We start from the raw sequence: 19,007 nt of genomic DNA, 5'->3' as shown, positions 1-19,007 counted from the left end.
AAGTGCAAATTATCGTAAGTAAACTTCATAGTACATAGCAAATGCAATTTACAACAACTGTCTGTTCACTCCTAAGAGTTCACTAAACGACGTTCCCTGTCCTATGTCAGCCCTGGACGATGATCTATAACCAGGTGGACGAGAGCTGTTCTTCTGTCTTTCGACTAGGCTTCGGTCCGTTGTAGTCCGGTCGTTGGCGGATTGTACTCGGCCGGCAATTGGCCGAGGCGAAGTCGATATCTTCATCCTCAGCGCTGCCCGTGGCGCTGTTGGAACTCGCGCAAATGGCAAGTCTCTATGGCACTGACACTAGCTTGCATCTTTGCGCCTGTGCTACTTACGCCCTAACTGTGTCTTGTTGGGACAACACGGCAAATTGTACAAGTAGGTGTTATCTTCGCCTCTTACGCTCAGTACGTTACGTTTATTTACGTTGAGGAGAAACTGCCCGACCCATCATCAGTAGTATTAGATTATGAAATGTACCCAGCTTCCACAGTGTTGTTATAGAGAACAGTCAGTTAATGAAGGCATTTTAGAACAGACAGCTTCTATTTTGCACTTCTAATTAATCTGGAGAGGAGATCGTTAGATTGATGATGCGATACTTAACTTCGGCAGCTCTGTCTCGATCTATTCTGTTGACCATTTGTTAATAATGGCCCGGGTTTTTATCAGTTGCGTGAATAAAACGTAAACTTCCTGTTTCGGTTTCTGTTCAATGCAAGAAAAAAATCTGTTCGTGTACTTTTGACATAAACGATACATTCCATTCTCACCACAATAACGGTGAAATCAAACATTCTCCTGTGTAATCCAAATAACCAGGAACTGTTTACAGTTGATGATAACTGGCCCCAGTTTACAAGCACGCTAACACAGTTCCCTCCTCACACCTCGTTACATATTTGCCGGCTCGACCACATTTCCAAAACCAGCGATATACATGTGCCCAAGACAGGCTTCCAAGAAGTTGAATTGGTATGAAAATATAAACAGCGACATAATTTTTTGTCTATCAGAAGGTGGAAAACTGTGTGTTATGTCAAAATATGATTTGTGTTAATTATTCAGTTATTGTTTTTATTCAGATCCCTTTTGAATCAAATGTAAAGTACGTGTATGACTGGTCACAGGGAATCGTTATAATACCCTTGCACTTCACAGCTGCAGTTGCAACCTTCCTATAGATAATAGTATTTGCAAGTAGCCTCACTTAGCCTCAACATTATCCATTTCATCATTAATATACAGGATGGTCAGAATCAGTTTGGAAAGCTTGTAGGAGTGTTGTAATGTAGGTTGTGCTGAGAAATAATTGTTATGAGAAAATTCGATACGTTGCGCCGCTCCGAGTTATTTGGCATTGAAATTAGCCAGTCAGGCCCTTGCGCGCGCTAGAGACGGTATCGCCAAACTTATGCTTCGTTTGGTTTCCGAAAACCGAACAAGAGAGCGATACAAAAATTGGACATGGGAAGGCGGTGAGGATCGAACCCGAACCAAAGACTGGACAGTGTCGTGCGCTATCGTATATGTTGTGAAAATAATTGGCACTAACTATATGTGGCGGGCCGCTTCAATTTGCGCGCGCAGCGGCTTGATTGGCTAACTGCAATGCCAATTAACTTGAAAACGGCATAACCTATCGAATTGTTTTCTTAGCAATTATGTCAGGCTACGCGAGGTACTATTCTCGTCAAAAGTCAATTACAGGATGAAGCCATCCTTCCATCTCTCGCGTGACTAAGAACTGCTATCTTGCTAGATTTGCACTCTGAAGCTACTGCCATTCAGCAGCTATGAAGCAGCTACGCTGTACAAAATAGCAACATTAAAAGTCCTCTATGTATGAGTATTTCTCAACAGTTTGAACTGTTGTCTTAGCAGATGAGTAATAACAAAGTTAATCTACATCTGCACAACAACTCCGCAATTCACAATTAAGTGCCTGGCAGAGGGTTCATCGAATTACCTTTTAAGTTACTGCTCTACCGTTCCACTGTCGAACAACGCGTGGGAAAAACGAACACTTAAAACTTTCCGCGCGAGCTCTGATTTCTCACACTTCATGAATCATTTCTCTCTAGGTAGTTTGGCGCCAACAAAATATTTTCACTTTCATAAGAGAAAGTTGTCGGTTGAAATTTCATGAGAAGGTTCTACCGCAGCGATAAACGCCTTTGTTGTAATGACTGCTACCCAATTTCATGTGTCATATCCGTGGCGCACTCTGCCCTCATCCATGATACTAAAGAACGAGCTGCCCTTCTTTGAACTTTTTCGATGTCCTCCGTCAATCCTATCTGATGCGGATCCCACACTGCACAGCAGTACTTCAGAAGAGGGCTGACAAGCGTAGTTTAAGCGATCTGTTTAATAGTCATGTTACATGTTCTAACTGTTCTGCCAGCAAATCGCAGTCTTTGGTTTGCTTTCCACACAACATTATTTATTCATAATTTGTAGTGATGTATTGCTTCGGAAAGATAACGAAGATGAAAATTGTCGAACATGTCCATCAACACAACACTCTTATACGCCCAATGACGCAAGATTATTAGCGACGTTGAAAACTGTCGTAATTTCTGGTCCGTTACCAATGCGCCACACTGCCAGTGCTAAATTGGTTAAACATTTGCGTGCACAGTTAGTGTGAAATTTGTGTGTCAATAACTTCACAAATTACTAGATAACAAAGCGAGGACTTGCTGGGAAACGAAATGCGATGGTAGGTAGCTTGTCAGAAAACGACCAAGGGCGTGTATGATTCGTTGTTGAGAGTGTACAATATTCTTTATTTTAGCATTTATTATCTCATATTTTATTGGTTGGTCTTAAGTTAAAACATGCGTGAAGTGCGATGATAATATATTTTCTTATTATAATACAAATGTAACATTTGTATATATGGGAAGCAAATGACTGGAGCTTAATGTAAGTCTTTGTTACAGGAATCGCTGACAGCGTGAGCCAGCATCCGTCGCCCGTGAGTTCCGCAGTCTCTCTCTCTCTCTCTCTCTCTCTCTCTCTCTCTCTCTCTCTCTCTGCGCTTCTGTGTGTCCATTGTGCTAGCTCTGCACCTGGCGTTGGCGATACGGCAGGCGGTAAACGAGGCTGCCTCTTCATCGTCGAGGTCGTCACAGAATGCCTGAACTCGAAACACTGGAGAACTTGGTGATGGCTTTGTTCTGTATCACTTGCTGGCGCTGTCCAAACACTGTAGTGGGAAAACAAAGGTTTAGCATCAAAACTTCGGTTCCACTACCTTTTGGTGGCTATTATCAACGTGACCTATATTTGTGTTATCTGCTCTAAATAAATGAGCGCGACGCTAGTAACACGCACCGAAATAAGACGTCCATTGACTTCAGGGATGGCTGCAAGCGAGAGAGGAGACTACCATTGGACAGAGTAAGAACGGGAAGCGAAGCAAGTACCACACTGGCTCACAGAGTACGAAAGTGGAAATAAGTCTAGAAGCGCGAATGTTGAAGTTTTCGTTTGGACACGCCAAGTACTATGATTAAATGCACGTTGGTTCTCGTTACGCATCCACCGTTCCACTGCAATGCGAACAAGTTGAGAAATTTCAGGTAGTCTCTGCTATGAACTTCCCTTTTGTTAATGCAGATTATTTTCACATTTTATTTCGCAGCCTAGTCTCTTTCGGTGACTACGCCATGATTCCAGTTCTGTCATTCCATCTGAGGGTAGGTTTCACCGCGTAAAACACAGTTGATTTATACCTTATCTGATACAAAAATTTCTTTCCTTGAAGCCGAATTTCTAATTTCCGAAATCGGAAGAAAGCAGGACGAAAATAGAGACAGTAAAGGGTATGAGGAGCCAATGGGAATCCAAACAGATGCACCTTCGACATTGTACATGATGCTGTGTTGGTTGGAGTGTTGCCCTAATGAAACAAGTCTTGCTTTTCTGTCACTGTTGGCTCTTTCTAAGTCGGATCCTGTTTCAAAACAAACGATAATGAAACACTGTAGAAGACATTTATGCTTGTACCTTTGCCCAAGTCATCTGTCAAGCTTACAACTAGAGAATAAAATTGAGGAAAAAAAACGCATTTGCTCATTTTACCCGACAGTACGACCATGGCCTCCTTCGACTAGATCTCACACGTGACTGTTCCCGTTGTTGTGATTGTTGCTTGGTCTCGAGAGCAAGCTCATGGATCCAAGTTTAGTCCATGGTCACTGGAATGTGCGAAACTTTCTGCTAATTAGCGCGAAATATCTTTTCTTCCGTTAAACCTTCTTCTCGATCTTTTCTTGTCGGCCGGCCGGTGTGGCCGAGCGGTTCTAGGCGCTACAATCTGGAACAGCGCGACCGCTACGGTCACAGGTTCGAATCCTGCCTCGGGCATGGATGTGTGTGATGTCCTTAGGTTAGTTAGGTTTAAGTAGTTCTAAGTTCTAGGGGACTGATGACATCAGAAGGTGAGTCCCATATTGCTGAGATCCATTTGAACCACTTTTTCTTGTAAAACCCAGCATTTCTCCCTTGCTAGTTGCATTGTACTCAGTTTTGCAAGATTTTAGTACTGGTCTCATTGCCTTGAAAGAAAAAATAACTGCTAATGCGCACCCGTTGCAACCATTTCTTTTCAAACGCATCGAAAGTTTAATTTAGAAAACAAAATCCCGGTTCAGTTTACCAGAAGCACTGCAGCAAAGTTTACATGACGTGAAGGGAAACTTCGGGAATATGTTCACATTAAGTGGTAGCAATGAACTACAGCGAAATTTTCGCCGTGCATTGAAACCTTTCCTTAGTGCCGCGCCGCGATGGGCAAATTCCAGCCCCATCACAGTTCGAAACATTTTCCCTTCTACAAAAGTTTTGTGTGTGAGGGGGTAACGTCCGTCATAGGACCCGCGTTGGTTGCTGTGGATATGGTAGATATAAGGGTTGGGCACAAATATGGAATCACCGCGAGGAATGCATGCTGGAACATAAATGCAGGTGGTGGCCAAGCGAGTAGATCCTCAGTACGTTGCAAGACTAATTCATGGTCGGAACAGTGTCCTCTGTACTTGTGAGTGCATTATCTGATTGAAATCGAACGTCGGAAAACTGGTGATGCTCGTATGATGTGTGTTTCCGTAATCAGGGTAGTCGAAAGTGGCACCCTACCGAAGATTTATACGACATACAGGGTAAGCGGAAAAACACCATCAGCTAAGTCACAACGCGGACGAAAGTGTGTCTTGAGTGTTAGTGACAGACTGTCATTGAAGAGGATCGTGACGAAAAGTAAAAACACGACAACTGCAAAATTCATTGCAGAACTGTCAGTCACACACGCGAACGCTACCAGCGCCGAAGCAACATGAAGCAATTTCATTAAGCAGAGTGTTGCAGGGCGAGCTATAATTCCAAAATCACTCACAGGTGATGCAAATACCACTAACAGGACAGCGTGATGCCGAAGCCGTAATATCTGGGCTATGGGGCAGTGGAAGATAGTCGTTTGGTGGTATGCGTCCTTTGCACACTTTTTCCAACTTCGGCCCCAGTATACGTCCCAAGAGCGAATTATGGCCAGCATTCGGTGATGATTCGGGTGAGCATATCGCTGTATTCCGTGGGTCCCATTGGTTACGCCGCAAGGCCGCATTACTTCCAAGGATGATCAGGTCCATCCCATGGTAACTGTTTGTTTCCCAATGACGATGTTGTACTCGAAGACGGCGGGGTCCCTGTTCATACAGTTCGCATCGTCCCGAACTGGTTTCGTGAGCACGAGGATGATCTTTACAACTCCTGTTGCCGCCACAGTCACGAGATCTCATTCTGTTCTAGCCTTTGTGGTCTACTTTGGAGAGGATGCGCTATCGCTATCCATCTCCATCATTACCTGAACATGCCACGATTTTCGTGCTGGAAAGGTACTGTATAAGAGTCCCTTGTACATACGGAACCTCTATTTATCGATCACGAGACGACTGGAAGCTGTTCTGTCCGCAGCTCGTGGTCTCGCGGTCGCGTTCTCGCGTCCCTGGCACGGGATTCCGGGTTCGATTCCCGGTGGGGTCAGGAATTTTCACTTGGCTCGAGATGACTGGGTATTTGTGTTGTCCTCATTCAAAAATGTGTGTGAAATCTTATGGGACTTAACTGCTAAGATCATCAGTCCCTAAGCTTACACACTACTTAACCTAAATTATCCTAAGGACAAACACACACACACCCATGCCCGAGGGAGGACTCGAACCTCCGCCGGGACAAGCCGCACAGTCCATGACTGCAGCGTCCCAGACCGCTCGGCTAATCCCGCGCGGCTGTCCTCATCACTACATCATAATTCATGCAAGTGGCGGAATTGGACTGAGCAAAGGTTGGGAATTTGTACGGGCGCTGATAACCGAGCAGTTGAGTGCCCTATAAACCAAACATCATCATCATGGAAGCTGTTCTGAATGCCAACAGGTTTCGTACACCGTATTAGGCTCGGTAATGCGTTTTGATTTTGGTGTTTCCATCTTTTTGTCCAAGCCGTTTGATATAAGGCACTGGAGTGGGTGGTCTGAGGGCGCTCAGCATTTGGAACATGTAGAAGTTTGCCACGCAATCGGCGCGCTCCGAGTACACGGTACGTAGTAGCGGGCAGTGCTGCGTCGGCCGAACGCGGACATAAAGACGCGCCGTGCTGACTCGGCGCGCGTGCCTTATCTGAAGGAATGCGTGGTGAGCCGGCCTGGGAACGGAGATAGCGGCTGGTCCTCCCAGGAAGCCAGCCAGGCGCCTGCACTGCCCACGCTTCCGGCGCCAGAACTGACGCACTTCCGCTCACCGCGAGGCCAACCATCTCGGCGACGTCGCTCGTACTCTTTAAAACCTGCTGACTAGCCGTCGCGTATTTGACTTTGTTAGTATGGAGCAGCCTTATCTGTTTACGCGCTTTAAGTCTTTCTTACGTCCACATTCATACTTTCAAACCACTCAAATAGCATAAAAATAAGCGGACAGTTCTGCGATATAATTATTCTACAAAGTACATCAGTCTTAAAGCACCATTGTAATACTGAATACAGAAGTATACAGTGAGCCATAAGAAGAGCTCCTTAAATCCCCTTGACAAAATAGCAAATACGTTAGGCAACGGGCCTATTCATGGCCCAGCTAGCCGCGCGCTCTAACGCGCTGCTTCCCGAGCGGGAAGGCGTGCCTGTCCCCGGCACGAATCCACCTGGCGGATTAGTGTCCAGGTCCGGTGTACCGGCCAGCGCGTGGATGGCTTTTAAGGGGGGTAGGACGTCAAACGGGCCGACTCGCAGCAGGAGAGGCACCACAGGACATTTTAATTTCCACTGTCTATACTTTTACAAATAAATTCATAAAACTTTGTCAGCATGACCAGGAAGGATTCAGAATTCACACTCATAGCAGTGGAAGTTCGAAAACATAACGAAGTAATTTTTTTTACATTCGAAATTTCGTCATTTTTTTCACTTGCTAATGGCAGCATTTGTTGCTCTAGGTACATTTTTCTTCATAAGTAAGAGAGATGCTTCGATGAATTTTGCACAGCATACAAACCATACTTAAAGGTGTATGAAACTCTAGAATTTTCCAAATTTATTAAAAACTGTGGTCAAAATTGAGGTAATTAGCTATAAAATTTGTGTTTTTTCTAAACATGAAGTGTAAAATGAAACAGCTCGTTCGTTTTTTCATAAATTAAATAAATTCTAGAGTTTCATACACCTGTAAGTATTATACGTATGCTGTGCAAAATTCATCGAAGAATCTCTAACTTATGAAGAAAAGTGTACCTATAGCAACAAATGCAGCCATTAGTAAGTGAAAAAATGATGAAATTTCACACTTAAAAAAAAATTACTTCGTTATCTTTTCTAACTTCCACTGCAATGAGTGTGAATCCTAAATCCTTCCTGGTGATGCTGACAAAGTTTTATTAATTTATTTGTAAAAGTATAGACACTGGCAATTAAAATATCCTGTGATGGCTCTCCTGCTCCAAGTCGGCCGGTTTGACGTCCTAACCCCCTTACGGCAGTTTTCCATCTGCCTCGGCGAATGCGGGCTCGTTCCCCTTCTCCCGCCTCACCGCCTCAGTTACACCATGTCGGCGATTGCTGCGCAAACAAGTCTCCACGTACGCGTACACCATAATTACTGCACTACGCAAACATTTCGTGTACACTCGTCTAGTATGAGACGTTCCCGGGGGATCCACAGGGAGCCGCACCACACACACACACACACACACACACACACACACACACACACACACACATTGTTGATAAACAAGGTGAAGAAAAAATGCCGCACTTTAGGAGATTGGCATGCAATTCCTCGTCCAGATTCAAGATAAAGTTTATCTCGCACAATCAGATGGGTGGCATTTTGAAAACATATGTATCAAAACGAGGAGCTGGCTACACTGTCACATCGTGCAGCGCATCGCAATGCACTGCGGATTGTGTGTACCGTACCAGCCGTCGTAGCTCATTGAAAAGACTACTGTACACCAAGCCCGCATCTGGAATGGAACTATGGTTCGAATCCTCGTACGGGTCCATTTTTATCTATTTGGCTTCCGTTTCCTACTTCTCGTCGTTTATAAGTTGGACATCAGTTTTTCACATGACAGTAGCCTATCACACGACAGTGGTATCCATTAAATTGTACTCACGTGTCTACCAACCGCGCAGTATACAACCCGTCAAATTCATGTAGGGCGGCTTACCGAAGGAGTTCACAAACAATGAATACGTCGATATGCTCTTGGTGCTGGGTGCATTCGATAACCAAGCTGCTGCTGCACATGCGTAAGCCGGCCGGAGTGGCCGAGCGGTTCTAGGCGCTACAGTCTGGAATTGCGCGACCGCTGCGGTCGCAGGTTAGAATCCTGCCTCGGGCATGGGTGTTTGTGATGTCCTTAGGTTAGTTAGGATTAAGTAGTTCTAAGTTCTAGGGGACTGATGGCCACAACAGTTGAGTCCCATAGTGCTCAGAGCAATTTGAACCATTTTTTTGCACATGCGTATCCTGCACGGTGCTCTAAAAGGCGTCATCCCGATAAGAATGTTTTTCGTCGCTTGAAGCAACACCTGACGAAAAGCTATTTTCAACGGCCACACGTCACCTGTGGGCTGGGATCGTGGTGGGGGGAGTGCTTTTGGGTCTTAACTGTTGCTGGACGATTTGAATGCGTACGTTTCTTTGAAATACTTTGACGCATAAGAAAACGTTCCACTTTGTGTTCGGCGACAGCTGTAGTCCCAGCATTTATGGTGCACCGCCACACTTACGAATGAATGTGCGTAACTATTTAAATGAAGCGTTTCCAGGGAAATGGATTGGTTGTGGAAGTTGAATGTAGTGGCTTCCATGTTTCCCGGACCTAATTCCACTAGATTTTAATTTGAGGGGACACTTACAGGAACAAGTTTATAGTACTGCACCCATGGATGCACGCGACCTATAGGCAATGGTGGAGGCAGGTAGTGGTGAAGTGTTTGCAAATGCAAGGTCGTCACTTTGAACTTTTTCTCTAAAGTGAACTTCTTTCATACGTGTACGTACCGGCTCTCTGAAGATAAGCCTGGAATTCCAATGTAAAGAACTAAATTATTGAGAGTAGCTTAATGTGCAATCTAGTGTAACTTACCTACAGCGTTTTTGTATCTCATTGAATACAGACGATGTTACTGTATTCACTGTTATTTTCTATTGGCTATATTTGCGTCTTGGACGAAACAAAGTGGTCGTTTAGATCTTTAGAAAGTTCATGTTATGTCTTAATGTTTAAATAAATATAACAGTAACAGAAAAATTACACATGATACCACGTTTTGAAGGTGTAAATTGGATGGAGTTTGATGCTTTAACTGAAGAAAAGAGAAGTTTAGCGCGTATAGTACTCGAACATCGGCGAGTTTGCGTATAGTTTTCCAAAGAGAAGTTTAGCGCGAACAGTACTCGAACATTGGCGAGTTTGCATATAGTTTTCCAAGGCACTGTCTCGTCTCAGTGAACTGATGGGACAGCTCTGGCACAGAGCAGACTTCACGGTTACCTGTTCTTGGCCAGGCTGCACTCTGTTCGAATGTTGCCAGAACCTCGGTTTTTAAATTGCCTGTCTATTAAACCTGTTGACGAAACTCGGTTTTGGTAGATAAAATTTCGTCTTGAATTGGGATGGGGAATCGCAAGCTTGCCACCAAATGCGGCATTTTTTCTTCGCCCTGTATATGTAGCGTGTCCTTTTCAATGAAGCAGAAATTAGCTTGGAGAGGAAATTAATTTGAACAAACGTCTTATTTTGTTAGTGTTTATGTGACCTGGTGCTAGTGTGTTAATAGTGAAAATTCCCTTTCTAATGAGTGCCGAGCTGAGAAACTACGGACGGCGTGGAATCTTGCTGAACTGCCCAATAGAAACAAGTGCCATCGGGTTACCTCCCATTCGGAAAGTGGGTGCAATCAGCGACTGTTGTGTGGCATATAAATTATAGAGTGCAGCAAACAGTCGTCTTTTTTAGATTTTATTACACATGTCCAGATTTCACATTTGTGACTGACGCCCGAACAACGGGGATTTACATGCATCGAAAATAGAAAATAGTGCATTGATAATGGCTAGCCACTAGCCAAAATCTTGAATTGCGTAATAAAATCTAAAAAAAAAGGACGACTGATTGCTGTACTCCATAATTTATAAGAAACAAGTGCCATTGATGTTACGGTCCATTTCCATTCCGCATTTGCTTGGTTGGCGATCGTACTGTGAATATCACTGTTAGCTAGGGGTAGGTCCGTGACATTTTGGTTCTGCGAACTTTAGGCTTTAGGGGTTGGCTTGTATCTTAAAGTGTGTCTGCGTGTGCAATTTTTTCAGCACTGCCGCTACAGTCTACCGTTAGCCTAACAAACCTGTGACTTTTTGTGCTGCCTATCTTTGTACACGTTCATTAACCCATGTTAGACCAATTTGGTAGGGTAATAAACATTGAAGCAATATTCTGCGACTGATCGTACGGGAGTTTCGTAAACAGTGTCTGTAGACTAACTGCATTTCCCACTATCCTACCGTTGAATGGTAGTCTGCCACCTTCTTCACGTACGATTGAGCTTCTGCGTGAGTTCCATTTCATACGTGCCACAAATTATTACAACCAAGTGTTAGTAGATACGAGTTGACTAATTCTAGTTTTGACTGTTTGGTATTGTAGTCATAGAACACTACTTGACTAACATTTCTGGGCATTTATAACAAATTCCAAATTTTTGAACTAATTTACAATATTATCAAGACCCAATTGAATGTTAGTGAAGCTTTTTTCGGATGGTACTACGTTATAGATAAGTGCGCAACAGCAAGGGTCCCAACACACTTCTCTGAGGGAAGCCCGAAGCTACTGCTACATCTATCTGCCTGACTCTCCATCCGATACCGTATGCTGTGTTCTTCCAACCTAGGAAGCCTCAGTTCAGTCACAATTGTGTTTGATGCTTCATATAATTGTGTTTTTGTTAACAAACGTTGGTGTGATACAATATCAAATGCCTTTCGGTAGTCAAGCATTACTGCATATACGTGATTGCCTTGATGCTTGGTTTTCAGGGTGTCAACAGAGAAAAGCGCGTGTTTTGCTTTGCATGACTGATCTCATATACTGAACGCTTTTAATTTCACCTATGTCATGTACTTTTTCAATTAATATCAATTCACTATGTTATCAAAAGTATCTGGACACACCCCCAAAACATACATTTTTGATATTAGGTGCATCGTGTTGCCACCTACTGCGAGGTACTCCACATCAGCGACCTCAGTAGTCATTAGACATCGTGAAAGAGTAGAATGGGGCCCAGCGCGGAACTCACGGACTTCGAACGTATGCATTGATCGGGTGTCATTTGTGTCATACGTCTGTACGCGAAATTTTCGCACTCCTTAACGTACCTAGGTCCACTGTTTCTGATGCGTTACTGAAGTGCAAACGTGAAGGAACATGTACAGCACAAAAGCGTACAGGCCAACCTCGTCTGTTGACTGACAGTTGAAGAGGGTCGTAATGTGCAATAGGCAGACATCTATCCTGTCCATCACACAAGAATTCCAAACTGCATCAGAATCCACTGTAAGTGCTATGACAGTTAGGCAGGAGGTGAGAAAACTTGGCTTTCATGGTCGAGCGGCTGCTCATAAATCACACTAAACGCCGGTAAATGCCAGACTACGCCTCGCTTGGTGTAAGGAGCGTAAACATTGGACGATTGAGCTATGGAAAAACGTTGTGTGGAGTGACGAATCACGGTACACAATGTGTCGATCTGATGCAAGGGTGTGGACATGGCGAATGCCCGGTGAACTTCATCTGCCAGTGTGTATAGTGCCAACAGTAAAATTCGGAGGACCAGGTGTTTTAGTGTGGTCGTGGTTTTCATGGAGGGGGCTTGCACCCCTTGTTGTTCCGCGTGGCACTATCACAGCACAGTCCTACATTGATGTTTTAAGCATTTTCTTGCTTCCCACTGTTGAAGAGCAATTCAGGGATGCCAATTGCATCTTTCAGCAAGATCGAACACTGTTCATACTGCACGGCCAGTGACGGAGTGGTTACACGACAATAACATCCCTGTAATGGACTGGTCTGCACAGAGTCCTGACCTGAATCCTATAGAACGCCTTTGGGATGTTGTGGAACGCAGACTTCGTGCCAGTCCTCACCGACCGACATCGACACCTCTCAACAGAGCAGCACTCCGTGAAAAATGGGCTACCATTCCCCAAGAAACCATCCAATACCTGATTGAACGTATGCCTGCGAGAGTGGAAGCTGTCATAAAGTCTAAGGGTGGGCCAACACTGTATTGAATTCCAGCATTACCGATGGAGGGCGCTACGAACTTGTAAGTCATTTTCAGCCAGGTGTCTGGATAGTTTTGATCACTTAGTATATTAATGCATTCAAAATTTGAGACTGATGAAAAACAGGCCTGGAAGCTTTTCAGTGATGAAACTTGAAAGTTTCCCGATCTAAAGACTTTATTTGCAATGTAATGAGATGAATGTAGATATTACACAAATATTTTGAGGTGTTCTCAACTGTTCATAAACCCATTCATTCATTATTTCCACACTCTTGAAATATGGATTGCAATGTTATTGGCAGTTGGTTGGCATCTTCTATTAGGGACAGCTGTGTCCCAACAGTGAGCATTCTTACTGGGAACAACTGTATTTTCTTCATCGCTGTCTCAAGATTTGGCAGATTCATCAGTATCGCCACTACCCATAACTAATGCAGGAGTATCAGCTTCAGGATCACACTCAACAGCAAAGTCGCTTACGTCACTTTCACGACAGAGATATTCCAACAGTGCTTCCCGTAAAGGATCTCCCATTAGTAAAATGTCATTTCTACCTGTCATTTTCACATAAATGAACTTAACACTCAGTGTGACAACAGTTACACGATGTGTGGTCCAGGGTCACAGTGACCCTTCGGATAATATTCCTGTCAAATTAATTGAACAACAGTGACTCACAACTTCGAAAATCCGTCCTCTGCTAGGTCTCACTCAATGCTGAATTTACATTGGTGGCAGCGGGCTGCGTATGTGCGTTGGAGAATGCACTGTAGCAAACAAAAAACTCCAGGGTCAGACTGACCCAGGTGTACACTTGTGGGGTTAAAACAGGGGAAAAGCCGCAAATTCTGTATAGAATCTGTTAGGGATTGCATTGGTCTCTCGAGCTTCGTTCAGTTTTAGCGATGTTGGCTGGTTCTCAACGTCACTGACCTTAATCTCTGTATCACTAATATTTTAAGTGGTGCGAGACCTAAATTGAGTCAATATTTTTGGAACCTCCTTGTTAAAAGAACCGTTGAATGCGGAGTTAAGCCCTTTTTTTTTATTTTTGCTGCAGTCTGTTTCCGTTCCTTTGTCATCCACTAGTGTCTGTATACTGCCACTGACAGATTTTACATGAGACCAGAATTTCTTTGAGTTTTGTGTGAGATCTTCGCATAACATTCTGTTACGGTAGTCGTTGAAGCCTTCATACATTGCACTGTTGACAGCCAAATGCGTTGCATTTAACATCGTTCTGTCCATCGCTCCATGCTTTGTTTTACTTCTGTTGTGCAGTAGTTGCAATTTTTTAGCAGTTTCATTACAAGTATTATAATGAAGCAATCAAGGAAAAGTTTCCACGAATCCACCACAAATTTAACAGTTGTTTATTCATCTGCGTTACTCTTCTGTCGGGAGTCGGCAATTAACTCTAGCACAGACTGGTCAATGGTAGTCAACATGAACGCGATGACCAGATATTGTACTCCGTAAGCATCTTGCTTTATAGAATGAGATTTTCACTCTGCAGCAGAACGTGCGCTGATATTAAACTTCCTGGCAGGTTAAAATTGTGTGCTCACCGAGACTCGTCCGCAGCTCGTGGTCGTGCGGTAGCGTTCTCACTTCCCACGCCCGGGTTCCCAGGTTCGGTTCCCGGCGGGGTTCAGGGATTTTCCCTGCCTCTTGATGACTGGGTGTTGTGTGCTGTCCTTAAGTTAGTTAGGTTTAAGTAGTTCTAGGGGACTGATGACCATAGATGTTAAGTCCCATAGTGCTCAGAGCCATTTGAACCATTTTTGAACCGAGACTCGAACTCTGGACCTTTGCCTTTCGCGGGCAAGTGCTCAAGTGGTAGAGCACTTGCCCGCGAAAGGGGCAGGAAGTTTCATCTAGCTTTATATTTTATTAATGGACGTAACAGCTTCCAAGTTGGAAAGAGATGCAAGGAAAGCTGAAACAGAATCATGTATGTGCCTATCAACAAATAATTTGCTCCGAATCCAGCGCTGCTTCGAGTAGGGAGCGAATCTTCCATACCTCCAATTTTCACTGTTTTTCTTCTTCACAGCAAAATTTATTTTATTTAACTAAAAATGACTGTACATGAATATCGATACAGGTTACGTTCTCTAGCCAAACAGTAAAAAATATAGTAAGAAATGCCATTCGAACTCTTTATCAACGATTTTCATTTTAATTTATGGCTGGAAAGGATCGGAATCACTAAGTCTTCGTTTTTTCGAAGACTTGGTTCAAATGGCTCTGAGCACTATACGACTTAACTTCTGAGGTCATCAGTCGGCTAGAACTTAGAACTAATTAAACCTAACTAACCTAAGGATATCACACGCATCCATGCCCGAGGCAGGATTCGAACCTGCGACCGTAGCGGTCGCTCCGTTCCAGACTGAAGCGCCTAGAACCGCATGGCCACTCCGGCCGGCTTTCTCGAAGACTGTTAGGCTGCTGGCCTGATATGTAGAAATACAGTGTGTGGTTTTGATGATTCTAACGAACAGGTACATCCGGAACAGATCCTACGTTGTGATCTGTATAATTGGTTTATTCGGAAACGGATGCTTTCTACCAAACCGTCAGGGAGTTTGTGTCTATTAACTGATTTTCCAGGTCCTTCGCTGTCTCTGACAGAACTACCAGGTTGACGTCATACATGTTTTGACTTGTTCTTCGTGGTGTTTTCTTTTCAAACGCCTACTTTGTTTCCTTTATTGCTTACTTAATGTACAAACTGAATAATATAAGGGAAAGGCACATCCCTGCCTCACTCCCATCTCAGCTACTCGTGAGGCATGCAGCCAGCCACACTTCCCACGGCTCGGCATACATCTGCAAATAGACAACACTATGAGCACATGGAACTCGGGAATGCTCTAAGATTGGCAGGCGGCTGGCCGCAACCTTCATCTCGCTAAAACTTCACGCCCAAAGTCACTTTAATCGAAGCAGAATGCGTTGAGCATTCAGATGTAAATAGATGTTGCATCTGGCCTGTGGAAAGTGTCCAGACCACTCAGTCGATTTAAACCAGTTGAGTGCCCGCACACTACAGAAGAGGGCCCCGTACCGCTGCGAAGGGTTCCCTCGCGTCCGGCTGCAGGTGGCAAGGTGAGCGGGTGGACATACCGTACCGGTGAATGGCGGTCGTAGTACGCTGCGAGCCAAAGCCACGTGACTGGCGAGGGGGGGGAGGGGGGGGCGAGGTGTGGCCTTGGGTTGGCTGCGGTCACGTGGCGTGCTGCAGCCTAGCGTGGCCCCACCCGACGGCCGCTGCGTGCTGCGCCCCTCCCGAAAGGCGCTGAACGAGGCGCAGGGCACTGGATCCAAACTTCTGCATCTAATAATGCGGTTGGTTTCAGCGTCAACTCTGTGCTAGGGCGAAAACTTTTTTTAAATTGGCTTTCGGGAAGTCCCCATAGAACCATCCCAATAGTTGAATGTCAGTTGCGACGATACGAACGCAACACATCACCCTGTCCCCGAGCGGAAGATCTCCGATCCGGCCGGGAATCGAACCCAGGCTCCTTCGGGTAGTAATCCGCCGCGGTGAGCGCGTTGCTATTGAGATGGAAGAGAAATGCTCTTCCTGCAATATTACGGATTATTCCCGGATGTCGGATGAGGCGAACGATTGGTTGTTTACGTCTTGGATGTTACTACCCTATTTTCGCCTTAACGATATCCATGGGAAGCTTTTTTTTTTTAACCGAGATGTGGTTCCCTGTTAAGTTCTGTTCATCAAGGACTGAGTTCTGTTCCTGACACAGCTTTATGCTGCATGTGTATTCTGCGCAGTTGTATTCGCTGTGTAATTTGCTATAAGATCCATCCCTGCCAGAATGAAATGTTATGTAACTTACGACGTTTGCGCCGCAGGAAAAGCAATTCAGTAAGGAGCGCATCTGATGAAAACAAATTCGACCACAGAATAGGAACAGGATCTGGAAACACAACTTTAATCCTAGAACACTAAAAGGGGAAGACGTTACTTTGTTACCAAAGCATCGTATATTTTATTACCCCATATTTTATTCAAATGACGCATTAATTTATAGTTTATGCGCTAGTTAATTACAATTATATGGTCTCCTGTGATACGTCACATACAAAATAAGTACAAAATGCCCTATTTTACACCCGTACTGACAGTACCAGATTGGTGGGAACCACGAATTGTTACCAACTGCAATCCTAAATTTTACGAGAGTTTACTAATCTATGGTTAAATAAGACTACTGCCATTTGTAAAATAAAATAATAATAATAATATTAAAAGAATAAAGGATTGGTGCGTTGTGTACAGAAACGCGTAAGACGAAACAGTTAACACTAGCTGTCGAGCTCTTGATCTTTTGCTAGGTAAGTGGTTGTATTTCCCTTATTTTACGTATTTATCCAGCCAGGAATTTCCATATTTGTTACAAAACGTTTTAAATACTTTTTTTGTTTTTGTTGTTCTCAGAGAACCGCATTACTACGTAATTTGTTTAATAATTTACAAATCCAGTTCGTCTCATAATCAGTTTAATCGCTCGTAATGAATTTCAAATAGGTCAGCTTAATTGTGCAGTTAGATACAATGGCAACTCTAGACCATTTGTTTGTTTTTCTCTCTAATAGCGGAATCGAACTATCAACAAAAAAGTGGATAAAACGTGCTCTTCTACTGAAGGAAAACACGAGAAGTTAGGCAGAGATGTGATCCTTATCTGTGACTCTGCGTAAAGTCAATTTGAGTTTACTTAATTGGTTATTACTCAATATTTTATCAAAAACTTATTGTATAATTTCTGCGGTAGTGGAAAGCGAAAAATAAACGAGCTACTATCTGGTACATTCACAAGTAATGCGATTCGTTTCAGATTAAATTAAGTGCCATGTAATATTTTGTGTAATGTAATGTCTTGCATAGACACCTTTTATTAACCTGACACGTTCCACACCGTTACGAAGTGTCCTATTCATGATCTATGGAACAAGTACTAATCTAATCTAACGACCGAAGTCGTAGGCCACCTTTTACGCCGCCTGCCCTAGAAGGTGCCGCACTTTTTACAGGCGATCAACGATGAGTTCTGCACTTCACTTGGTCAACGCTCGACGATTCGTACGGAAGCTGAGCCTACGTAAGGCTTGAAAACTTTTTTGTTCTTTTACTTCGAACTTGTAACAACCTCGTGCAGCAGCTACCTGTTGCCCACGTAAACGGGACCGGGGACCATTTAAATCGTTCTGAGGCAGTCATTACGGGATTTAAATGCCCTCCGCTGTAGCTACTGCGTATACAAGGACAAGGACTGCGTCTCACTGGCGCTGCGCCAGTATGTAGGAGGGCGGGAATGTGCGCTTTGTCGACCTCGGTGCTCTAGGGATAGTGTTGTTGCTCCGGAAGGTGGAGATCAAATGGTTCAAATGGCTCTGAGCACTATGGGACTTAACATCTGAGGTCATCAGTCCCATAGAACTTAGAGCCACTTAAACCTAACGAACCTAAAGACATCACACACATCCATGCCCGAGGCAGGATTCGAACCTGCGACCGTAGCGGTCGCGCGGTTCCAGACTGAAGCACCTAGAACCGCTCGGCCACACTGGCCGGCAGGTGGAGATCGTGCGTTCAAGTCGTCCTTCTCCAGTTGCGAGTGTAGGTCATAATGTTCCGTTATTATGTGTGTCAGTACATATTACAGCGAGACAGAATTAAAAATTATCTATGGGTATCTAAATGTTGGTGGGCAACGGCGTACAGCCAGAAAATAATTTAAAAAATAATAAAAAGATCTACTTTTCGAAACGTGGATACATTAAGGATTGACGTTTTTATAATTCCGAGAATATTTCATTCTGTACAAAAAAATATGCTGTAACTCACTGGTAAATGTATGATAAATGAGAAAATAAAAATTTTGTGTTGACTTTTATGAACCTTAGGGCCGCCAACCACGTTCGTTTCCCCCTCCCTCCCCATACACCGCAGGGAGAGACATAGGAGTTGCTTGATCTTCAGCACTGTCAATTCTGAGCAGAAACATTCGATCTTTCTGGCGTTGTTAAATTGTTATTGTTGACTTAATTTCTGTCATCTATCTTCACTATCATTTTCGTTACGATATTTGTTTTTTTACTGAGGGGGCA

The 19,007-nt window shown here is 44.0% G+C and overlaps 1 long non-coding RNA gene across 1 annotated transcript in view; it reads left to right on the top strand.

The window, feature by feature from the left end:
• The window catches only part of LOC126419341 (uncharacterized), a 510,993-nt gene that overhangs the window by 59,630 nt on the left and 432,356 nt on the right, over positions 1 to 19,007 (top strand). Inside the window, exon 2 of the long non-coding RNA XR_007575991.1 lies at positions 2,955 to 2,989. This is a non-coding gene — a long non-coding RNA (uncharacterized LOC126419341). The remainder of the gene's footprint in view (positions 1 to 2,954; positions 2,990 to 19,007) is intronic.

Source organism: Schistocerca serialis, chromosome 9 (assembly GCF_023864345.2).
Source record: "Schistocerca serialis cubense isolate TAMUIC-IGC-003099 chromosome 9, iqSchSeri2.2, whole genome shotgun sequence".
NCBI classification, from domain to species: Eukaryota; Metazoa; Arthropoda; class Insecta; order Orthoptera; family Acrididae; genus Schistocerca; species Schistocerca serialis.
Note: the sequence above shows the minus strand (reverse complement) of the source record. Positions and strands in the feature narration are given on the sequence as shown.